Here is a 12,307-nt window from a genome sequence, read left to right on the forward strand (position 1 = left end):
GAAGCACTGAGTGAATTGCCACCTCCCACGTCAATCACAAGTTTGAGACAATTTATGGGCTTAGCTTCATACTTTCGGCAATTCGTGCCAGGTTTCTCTCAGGTAATGAAGCCCCTTTATGCACTGACTTGTGATAAAACTAGCTTTAGCTGGAAAAAGGAGCATGAATCAATTCGCAAACAAATTGTTACGATTCTTACTAACAAACCAGTGTTAATGATATTTGACCCAAAATACCCAGTGGAACTGCATACTGATGCAAGTTCAATCGGGTATGGAGCGATACTCTTACATAGAATAGAAAATAAACCACATGTCATAGAGTATTTTAGTAAGACAACTACTACATGAGAATCTAAATATTCGTCCTATGAGTTGGAAACTTTAGCAGTAAAGCACTTTAGACACTATTTGATCGGAATTAAATTCGTTCTATTTACGGATTGTAATTCTTTAAAGGCGTCTAGAACGAAAATTGAATTAACACCAAGGGTATATCGTTGGTGGGCATTTTTACAATCCTTCAACTTCGATATACAGTATCGGGAAGGGAAGCGTATGGCCCACGTAGACTTCCTCTCTAGGAATCCCTTGACCAATAAGAAAGAAGTGTCACAGAATAAATTCATAGAATAGTGTCGGAAAGTTGGATACAAGCCGAACAGCAACGCGACCCTGATATTTCAGGTATAATTTGCAAATTAATTGATGGAGAGCTTTCGAATGATTTATCATTCACGTATGAAATTAGGGCTAAAGTTTTGTATAAGAAGATTCAACGTAATGGTAAGACTCGTAGTTTACCAGTGATCCCGCGATCGTTTCGGTGGTCGATAATAAATCAAGTTCATGAATCAATATTCCATCTCGGGTGGGAAAAGACCTTGGATAAGGTATACGAGCACTATTGGCTTAAGGGGATGACAAAGTATGTCCGAAAATTCGTAGCGAACTGTATCACTTGTAGAGTGACAAAATCAACTTCAGGGAAGGTTCAAGCGAAACTACACCCAATACCTAAAGTTAGTATACCCTGGCATACTTTGCATGTAGACATTACTGGGAAGTTAAGTGGCAAGAATGATTGCAAAGAGTATATAATAGTACAAATTGATGGTTTTACGAAATATGTGTATCTGTATCACACATTTAAGCTGGACGCTAATAGCTGTATCAACGCATTAAAATCTTCAATTGCTGTATTCGGAGTACCCAATCGAATAATAGCTGATCAAGGTAGATGTTTTACAGGTGCGAAATTTGCTGAATTTTGTGCTTCTCAGAAAATTCATCTGCATTTGATAGCCACGGGAACCAGTAGGGCCAACGGGCAGGTCGAAAGAGTGATGAGTACTTTGAAAAATTTGCTAACTGTCGCTGAGGCTAGTGATCGAGTATGGCAAGATGTTCTGGGAGAAGTGCAATTGTCACTAAATAGTACAATTAGCAGAATAACCAAGTCAAGTCCATTAGAACTCTTAGTTGGGAAGAGTGCCAGACCCTTTGGACTAGTTCCTATTGATGATATGGAGCCTCAAGTTAATGTGGCAGAGATACGAAAGCAAGCGATAAAGAATATAGAGAAAGCAGCCCAGTATGACAAAGTTAAATTTGATAAGGGTAAAGCTAAAGTTGTGAAGTTCGGTATAGGAGATTACGTTTTAATTAAAAACAACGAACGTATACAAACAAAGTTAGATCCAAAGTTTCGTGGACCTTTTGTAATCATAGAAGTTTTAGAGGGTGACAGATATACACTGAGATCTTTAACAGATAAACGAAGAATGCCTGATGGGCAAGTACCAAGTGAGCTGGATATCGACGATGAAATGAGTTCATCTGAAGAAACGGGTGAAACAGACCGTATGGAAACGGGTGAAACAGACCGTATGGAAACAGTTGCAACAGACTGTAAAGACGGGGGATAGATGCCGTCAGATGTCGTGGAGTATTGTCGATGGCTACGTGGAGGTACTTTGCCTAGGATTCTTGAGACGTAAAAGTGACATGAAAGGACTGAATAACAAGAATTGAAATGTAATATTTACTGAAGAGGCATTGTTAATGAAATTGAAATGTAAAAGATATTTACTGAAGAGGCATTGTTAATGAAATTGGAATGTAAAAGAAAATTACTGAAGAGGCATTGTTAATGAAATTGGAATGTAAAAGAAATTTACTGAAATGACAATGTTAATGAATTGAGAATGTTGTGTTAAGAAACGGTTATGTGAATTGAAAGCTTGAATTGAGACAAAATTCTTTTGAAGATTTTTAATGAATATTAATTGCTTTAATAAAGTTTGGAACTATTAAAATGGGTTTCGAGAGAACTGTTGCCTACACGTGGACGTGTAGATTGTCAGGTTGGCCGTGTCGGAGATAAATTGATAGAGTACAGTATTTTGAAATTACGCGCCAATACTCATAAGGTTCTGTTGTGTGGTCAGTGTTGTTCTAGCGTGACCAAATTGAGTTCATGCAACACTAAAATGGTGTGACATCAGTAAATACTGATATCGAGTGTGGCTCAGGGTTGTGTTGGGTAAATGTGACGATGATTGTTATCGATACTGAGTATGGGAAGAATATGATCTCTAGTAGACATGAATGTGCTAGAGCGCGTCACTTTTGATTTGAGTAGAGAACCCGACAGAACGCTGAGACTCGCTGCACAATTTTAGTGGCGTAATGGAGGACAAAATACAAGACGAATCGACTGTAACTGAGGATTTTAATGACTGGCCGATATATATATATATATATATATATATATATATATATATATATATATATATATATATATATATATATATATATATATATATATATATCTATTGCCTCGCATAATCCAAGTTTTCTTTGGCGCCTTTAGTGTGTTACAGTTTTTTGCTCATTTTCGTCTCGCACTTTCGTTTTGCGCTTGCGCTCACAACTCGCTCTCGCTGGCATGTTAAAGTTCGTTCTCGCTTGTATAGATTATTGCACTCTTAATTTACGCTCTTCATTTGCATGCGCGCTTGCAATATCGTTTGCACTCGCGCTTACACAGTAAATTGCGCTCGTACTTAACGCTCTTCATGTGTTAGCTAGCTTGCAATATCGTTTGCACTCGCGCTTACACAGTAAATTTCGCTTTAATTTACGCTCATCATTTGCATGCTCGCTAGCAATATCGTTTGCACTCGCGCTCACACACGCTCTCGCATTGCGCTCAAAACTTGCGCTTGTCACTTGGATTTATTGCCGCTCAAAACTTACACTCTCGCTTTGCGCTCATCGTATGAGCTCGATCTACATTTTTATTTCAAGCTTGCAATATCGTTGCGTTCTCACTTGCACATACCGGCGCGCTCTCGCTTGTGCATGTGTATGTGTGAATGCATTGCACTCAATCGCTCTACAGTCAAATATAAAAATAACTCTATATACCCATACTAATAGTCACTCAACATTCAACATTACGATCGCGCGCATTTGTTAATATTCTTGAGTTGCTCTTCGCTTGTTGTCATACATTAAGTGAATTTTTATTTGTTTCGATTGAAATTGGTTTCAACTGAGCATCACTTATAGCATCATGACTAATAAGCGAGGAAGGAATAGGTCTATGGACGAGTCATCATCGGAGCGTGTCGAAGCTCTGTTGTATCTCGACTTGAGATATTGAACCGCTACATAGAAAAGGCCTTTAAAACACAACAAGAGTTGGACGACATTAACGCAGATTTAGTGCCTCGGTCAACGTTAGAGGATTTGTGTGTGTCAACAAAGGCACTTCTAATGAAGCGAGGTAGTGATAGCCAACCTAAATCAATATAAAAATCAACCTATCAAATATAGAGAAGTTTAATCACCTGTTGTCATGCTTGGACAAGGAAGCATTAGGTACTGTCAAGGCATATCAGGTGACAGATGCTAATTACCCAAAAGCGTTAGCTGCTTTAAAAAATGTGTACGACAATCAGTTTGTCATATTTTTTAACAGCATTTCGAAACTATTTGACCTCCCACACATGTCCGAACCATCAGCATCATCTTTGCGCATGCTGATAGACTCAGTCCGTGCCATTTATGAGTCTCTATTATCGCTAGGATCTGATAAGCAGATTTCGAATGCCATGCTCATCCATTTAGTGATGATGAAAGCGGACGCTGGCACACGCTCTAGGTGAGAAGAGAATCTTGACTACAATAAACTTCCATTGTGGCAAGATTGTGAAGCTGCCTTAAACAGACGGTATCAGCATTTAAGTGCTGAAGAATCATTTGGTCCAAGTCGTAAGGTAGCTCAGGATAGTAAGAAAAGAATTGGAGCAACTTCACTAGCTGTCGCTCTGCCAAGTCAGTCACAGAGTCCTAAATGCGTGTTTTGTAAAAAAAATGATCACTTCATTCACTCGTGTTCCTCATTCGCAGCAATACCTTGCCAGAAACGTTTTGTGTTCGCAAAGAGCTATCCGCTCTGCATAAATTGTTTGAGAACAGGACACTCAGTGGCTGCTTGCAAATCAGCCCACTGTCTTGAGTGCTCTAAGCCGCACCATACCATACTGCATAGATACAGCTCTGAGGCGGCTCAAAGTAGCTCAGCAGTTGTATCCGCAGTCCCTCGTGTCACTTCGTCACATATTTAATCTGTAAATCACGCACGGATAGCCTCTGATCAAGTTCTTTTGGCAACTGCAGTTGTGAAGATAAAAGATCAATCTGGATCACTTAGCTAGAGTCTTATTAGATTCGGCCTCGCAAGTTAATTTTATAACTGAAGAACTTGCAAAACAGTTGAAATTAGAAAGGCAAAGATCTGGGATTCAATTGTTGGGCATTGCTAATTGTCAGTCATCTGTTCGTCACAGTGTTCAAACTTCGATAGCGTCCCGAACGGACGACTTAGAAATCCGAACAGACTTTGGTGTGTTACGTTCCATTTAGTCGTATCAACCAGAGAAGCACACTGAAGAGATCAAGGTACCTGAGAACGTACAATTAGCTGATCCTCAGTTCCACAAGCCAGAACGTATTGATTTGTTGCTCGGTGCTGATATCTTTTTTGGAAAGAAGAAGAATGAGAAGACATTCGGCTAATGTACATTGACTTTATGAAAGAGTATTTGGCCTTGGGTCACATGAGCCCAACTGACAATCAAATTCCGAGAGAGCCGCATTATTTCATCCCATTTCAATGCGTGCTAAGACCGCACAGCGCATCCACTAAACTTCGAGTAGTGTTTGATGGATCTAGCAAGTCCTCCTCTCAATTGTCGCTGAATGATCTACTCATGGTGGGTCCGACCATCCAGCCGCAGTTATGGGAGACTTTGCTAAGATTTCGACTTCGTCCTTGGACTGCTACAGCAGACATCGCTAAAGTGTACCGTCGTAATTGAGCTTGACGAGTCCCACCGCAACATTCAACTTATTGTGTGGAGGGAAACGCCCACTGATCCGTTACAAATCTTTCGATTAAACACAGTAACTTATGGGACAGCGACTGCTCCATTCTTAGCAATTCGATGTTTAAAAGATCTAAGCGACTTGCATGTTTCCACTCATCCATCTGCTGCAAGATCGTTAGCCCAAGATTTCTATGTTGATGATTTGTTGACAGGAGCAGATAGCGTTGAAGAATTGTGCTTGTTGCATCGAGACTTGATAGCAATTCTTCAAACGTTTGGGTTTCCTCTCACAAAATGGTCGTCCAATTGTAAACAACTTGTAGCACAACCAGCTAGAAGCGATATAGTTATTGGTCATCAAGAGGACACAAAAACATTGGGATTAACTTGGAATCCGATGAATGACAGTTTTAGATATTCCATGAACTGTCCAGTAGAAGTTCAACAGACCAAAAGATCCGTTTTGTCATTTGTAGCAAGATTATACGACCCCTTAGGTTTGTTAAGTCCGATCGTAACTCGTGCGAAGGTCCTTTTACAGGAAATGTGGTTGCACAAACTTGGGTGGGATGACCAATTACCTGTTCAAATGAGGCAAGAATTTGAGGCAGTAACTAGCTGCTTTTCAAATCTAAACTCGTTGCATATACCTCGTTACGTTGGCACACTTAAATCGAAAGGATGTCAAATCCATGGATTTGCTGACGCCTCAACGAGAGCTTACGGTTGTTGTTTATAGGTAAGAATGCAAACAGATAAGGGTATCACTACCAGGCTGCTAGTCGCCAAATCTAAGGAAGCGCCCTTGAAAACAAAATCTGTTCCGCGGCTGGAGTTGTGTGCTGCATAATTGTTAGCTACCTTATGGGATGCGGTAAAGAAAATACTTGATTGTCCTATTAATCAAGTCACATTTTGGTCAGACTCTGAGGTGGTGCTTCATTAACTGCGAATGCATTCATCTAGCTTGAATACATTCGTTGCTAATCGCGTTGCAACCATCCAAGAGTTGACAACTAATGTGTCTTGGCGTCATGTACCAACGAAAGATAACCCAGCAGATATTGTATCTCGGGGATGTTCAGTTGAGGAGCTTAAGACATCATTGTGGCTTTGCGGACCAGGATTTTTAAAGCTTTCTGACACGTTGTGGCCAGCCAACCCACTTATTGAATCAACTCCGTCATTCTCTAAGATACTCCGCATCGTTGCATATATGTTCCGCTTTATCAATGGAAAACAAGAGAGTCATTCTTCACTTGTTCCTACAGCTTCTGAGTTAAGCTTCGCATTCCTTGCAGTCATTTCTGTAATTCAACACATTGAATTCAGCGAAGAAATTAAGAAAGTAAAGAAATCAATCGGGTTACAACCGTCATTGCAAAAACTGACACCGTTTTTGCACCCACATCAGCATGACAGGCATGTGTTGAGGTTGCTACGTGTCGGAGGTTGTTTATTGATGGCACTATTAGCACATAATGCCAAATTCCCTTTATTGCTTCCAAAAAAGTGTCGTTTCGTGACGCTTTATTGGGAGCATTTGCATCGCTCTCATTGCCACGCCAATCCACGGGTACTAATGGGCCTGCTTTGTCAGCAGGTTTGGCTGGTCAATGCTCGAGAGGCTTGCAGTGCAGTAGTCCGAAAACGTGTACATTGTTTTCGCTACAAACCGAAACTCTTATCCCAAATAATGGGCAATCTTCCCGCTGATAGCTTACATGGTAATAGGCCATTTGAGATCAGTGGAGTGGACTTATGTGGTCCAATACTAGTTTCGCTGGGAATTCGTGGCAAATCGCCAGTCAAAATGTATATTGCCATATTTGTTTGTTTCACTTCGAAGGCAGTGCATCTTGAATTAGTCACCGATTTAACCTCAAATTCATTTCTGATGTGTTTATCCAGGTTCGTTGGTCGACGTGGGCTTGTCCGGAAGCTGTATTGCGACAATGCCACTAATTTCGTGGGTGCTGCACGCACGCTGGACCTCAAGGCAACTTTTCATGGCAACACAGCGGCTATGGAAACGTTTGCTGCGGAGCGGGGCATGGAGTTTGTTTTCATCCCTCCTCGAGCGCCGCATTTTGGCGGCCTTTGGGAAGCGGCGGTGAAATCCGCGAAGGGTTTGCTGCTGAAAGCGATGGGCAGCGCTCGATTACGGCAAGACGAGGTGGCCACCGTGCTGGTCGAGGTCGAGGCCGTACTCGACTCGCGGCCAATGATCGCTCCCAGCAGCAACCCCAACGACGGCGAAGTACTCACGCCAGGGCACTTCCTAATAGGGGGAACGCTCGCGCCGCTGCCAGTCGTGTTCACAGAACAGTCGACGACGCCAAGCTGACACTATTAAAAAGATGGCAGCTGATATCCAACATCAAGCGTCGGTTTTGGATCGACTGGTCAAGGGACTACCTGCTCAGCCTCCAGCAGCGGTCAAAATGGACGAAGGAGAGGCAGAACCTACAGGTCGGAGCAGTCGTGCTCGTGGACGACGACAACGCTCCTCCACAACAGTGGATGCTAGGCGTGGTAGCGGAAGCCATAGCCGGAGGAGATGGTAGAGTGCGCGTAATTGTCGTTAAGACAAAAAATGGCACATACAAAAGTAATACCCCATATTATTGAAGCCCTGCGGCCTTTCAACGATGTTGAGGCATTTGGATATATGCCCACTTTATTATATAGAATTAGAAAAAAGAAGAAAAATGAAGAAATTAAATTATTAAAACTGTATATGTTAAGAATGGAAATGAAACCACTGTAAAGTAGTTGTTGTTGTACGCGCTAGCACGGGAGTGTCGCTCGGCAAACAATCGCTCTCCCGCTGCTCGCGTTTAGATGAGCTTTCTGCTGTGCAAGCTGCGCTTGCGTTGCTGTTAATATTAAATAAAAATAGTACAAAATTCAACACCGGTGCTAGCACTTCGGTCGTGCCTATTTAGAGAGACCGCAAGTTGCAGTCTACATCTTAAAGAATATATTATACACTGGCCCATCGACGGACCAGACTCCTTTTGGAAGGACAGATAATAAGTTAAAAGCTGAAATCGGCAATGTCGAGTCAGCAAGAATACAAAATTTCAAATGAAAAAAGGTCAAAACAAAGTCGTGTAAATATAAATCCAATAAAATTGGTATTAAAAAAATTAGTATATACCCTTTCATTTCTTAAACAAAAATAAAAAAAAAAAACAAGTAAGAAAGCTCTAGTCGAGACTACTCGACTACGAGATCCCCTGAACCCTTGGAGTAATAGCTATTTCAATAATTTTTCGCGTCTTTCAGCTTACACAAGAAACACGCACACACACACACACACACACACGCACGCACGCACGCACACACACACACACATACATACACACACATACACACACATACGCACACACACGAGCGCTTACTATGAGAACTTAATTGCTTAATAACTTAATAACATGAAACTTTCAGATTATGATTATAACATGGACACGCATGTAATTGCCAAAGCACAAGTCTCTAGTATTTGAAATACGCTTTTTACAAAAGTGAGGGTGAGGGGGTGAATTTAAGGGTGGGGGGTAAATTTTAACAAAAACCGAAATTGTATAAATTGCATATAAGCATACATTAAAAATTTGGAGACTCTAGCAATAAAGGTGTAGAAGATATAATTTTATAACTGGTTTTCGATAAGGGTTTTTATCGATAATAAAGATCGAGATGAGTTATCGATTTTTAATGATAAACTTGATATGCGCGCTGTAATTACGGACATTTAAAAAAATTTGAAGTCTCTAGCTGTTATATCTTCTGAAATCGACGCGTTCATACATACGGACAGACAGACAGACGGACAGGGCCAAATCAACTCAGCTCGTCGCCCTGATCAAGAATATATATACTTTGTGGGCTCTGCCACGCCTCCTTCTCCCTGTTACATACATTTCAACAAAACCATTATACCCTGATTTCCCATTTTCAATGGGTTCAGGGCATAAAAATTTTTAGATTCAATTTTATATATAAGTTAACAATTAACACTTAATATAGGATAGTTTATAAGTTTATAATCAACCTTCGCTATCGCGTGCTCTATAAGTTAAGTAACAGCCCTCCCAATTGACCTTGCAATGGTCAGCGACGGTAACTGGACACTTTTGTTTTGCTGCAAGAGTTTCCGTTATCGCCAAAGATTTGCTGAGTCGGCTTGCCGACCATGACATTGTGGCGTGATGCGAGTTTTGGCTTAGCTTAAGTGAAATATTCTGTGTTTTAAGAAATCAGTTTTGAATACAGCGCTCTTCCAATAAGTCGCTTAAATAAATATTCACTCCGGCACTTAGCCTTTGAATAATTTGTTTTATTGTCTGAGCCCGAGGCCAGCAATAAGAGGTACAGTTCGCCTCTCAACCTAATCTTCACCTACAACAGGATCTAAGGATCATAATTGGCACCCAATTAGTGGTCGGACTCCACAACCAATATCAACTAAAACAGCAGCACAGGAGCTGCAACAACCAATAGCAATTAAGACAGCAGCGCGGGAGCTGCGAGTGACCAAGCTTAAAAAGAAATTTTTTTTTTTGTGTTTGTTGAATCATGTAAATGGATACTCTAGCCAAAATTTTTTCTTCAAATACAAAAGTTTTAATTTTTTATAAAAAGTAGTTAGTACTTATGAGTATTTTATATTGCAACAGATCATAATTAATAACAATAATCTGAACCAGGTTTCTGAAACACGTGAGAGTGACTGCCTTGAGTATTCTAGTTAAAACAATTTATCATCCAGATCGTTAATAAAATTACCTTGTGTTACTTTCTATGTATCTAAAATTGTGCTATATCAATACATACAGTTCTTGTGGTTCAGAGCTACGACGTATCGATCCATCTTTTGACGCCCCGTTTTGCTTTTCGCGGCCACTGGCCTGCGCATGTTTCAGTTCAGCCAATATAGAACACCTCGCATGCAGCTTAGCGACTCAGATTCCGACTGTGACATTCGCATCGGAGCTTCGGTTACAAGACCTCTCCCTGCAGTTTCCCCCCATTAGGTAAAATGGATTCAGATCAGCTTAGGGAAATAATAAGGTCGGCTGTCGGCAATGCTTTAGCTGATCAGGCCGCTGCAAACGAGCAGAGGGAGCGAGCATTGACTCAAAGAATTAATGAGTTGGCTCAACAAATAGCAGCAGCAAACGTTGCCGCCCCAAAAGTAGTAGTGCCGTCAAATGTTTACCTGAGTTTGCAGGAGTACAGGAAGCTTTTGTATCTTGGAGGCAGGCAGCATAAGCCGCTTACGACATCTTCAGACCACACAATGGCAGTTCTCGTCATTACCAGGCTGTTATCATTATAAGAAGCAAGAACAGGGGCCCCGCAGACGCGGTGCTCGCCTCATTTGGTACTGTATTGAATTTTGATGCGATAATAAATCGCCTAGATTTCTTATACAGTGACAAGAGACCAATTCATGTCATTGAACAGGAATTATGTACCTTGAGGCAAGGTGGCCTGTCCCTGCTCCAGTATTACGACGAGGTAGAGAAGAAACTCACTCATCTCACTAACAAAGTTAACATGTCATATAAGCCAGCTTTAGCAAAGGGCCTATGTGAAAAATTCAGTGACGATGCGTTGCGTGTGTTCATGTCGGGTCTCAAGCGCAGTCTTACAGATGTGCTCTTTGCAGCAAAGCCCAGAAACTTGCCTTCAGCGCTAGCTCTCGCGCAAGAAGTTGAGTCAAATCATGAAAGGTACACATTCGCGGCTAATTTCGCAAGAAGTCTAGAGGACAAAGAGCGCAGGCCGCATGCAAAAGCGAAGGGTCACCAACAGGAGAGGCATTCGCAACAAGCCGAAACACAAGCTAGCGGTACCAAGAATCCACACTTCAGCAAGCAGAGCAAGGCCTCAGTGCAGACTGACCAACGAAGCAGCAGGCAGCACAATAGTAATGGCGCACCGGTGCCCATGGAGGTCGATCCTTCCTTCTCAAGGGTATTGCAGACCACTCAGGCCCCTGCTCACGCGAATAGGAAGAACCCCGCATACAACCGCACAGGTGGTCAGAGAAATCAGCAAAAATTGAATCACGTCATGCAAGACGCGGGACAGGGAGCAGAGGTGTACGCTGATGCCGCCTCTAGCGCAGCGGCACAAATCAATGACGATGCTAGTTATGACTCTGATGCCCTCAATTTTTTAAGAGCAAATCCCTGCTACCCGTCATCAGACGAAGAATAGCAGGGACTCACATGCGATTCCTCATGTGAGTCCCACATCAGTCGTGGCTACCATTAGGACCACAGATGAGCAACCGATCTATGCCAGGCTTTACCCATATCCAATGGGAGCAGCTGATTTCGTTAATAAAGAAATCAAAGATCTGCTAAAAAATGATATAATTCAAAAGTCAGTCTCTCCCTACAATAACCCAATATGGGTAGTAGACAAGAAGGGCACTGATGAAGCGGGCAATAGGAAAATGAGGTTGGTAATGGACTTTCGTAAACTTAACGAAAGAACCGTGCCTGACAAATGCCCTATGCCAAATATATCAATGATATTGGGGAATTTGGGATGAGCCACATTCTTTTCAACATTAGACCTCAAGTCCGGTTATCACCAGATCATACTCGCTGAACGCGACCGCGAAAAAACCTCTTTCTCTGTAAACAGGGGGAAATACGATTTCAAAAGGCTCCCCTTTGGATTAAAGAATGCAGCAAGCATCTTCCGAAGAACCATCGACGACATACTGCGAGAGCAGATTGGCAAATTTTGCTATGTTTATGTCGATGACGTAATCATCTTTTCAGAAGATGAGGACTCACACATTAAACACGTGGATTGGGTCTTAAAAAGCTTACACGAAGCAAACATGAGGGTCTCCATCGAAAAGTCACGATTTTTTAAGA

At 41.7% G+C, this 12,307-nt stretch overlaps 1 pseudogene; it reads right to left on the minus strand.

The window, feature by feature from the left end:
• Window positions 1–7,045: 7,045 nt before the first annotated feature.
• On the minus strand, window positions 7,046–10,724 carry LOC149268224 (uncharacterized; annotated as a pseudogene).
• Window positions 10,725–12,307: the final 1,583 nt, after the last annotated feature.

Source organism: Drosophila arizonae, chromosome X, assembly GCF_054131065.1.
Source record: "Drosophila arizonae isolate 15081-1271.41 chromosome X, UAZ_ARI_1.0, whole genome shotgun sequence".
Lineage (NCBI taxonomy): Eukaryota > Metazoa > Arthropoda > Insecta > Diptera > Drosophilidae > Drosophila > Drosophila arizonae.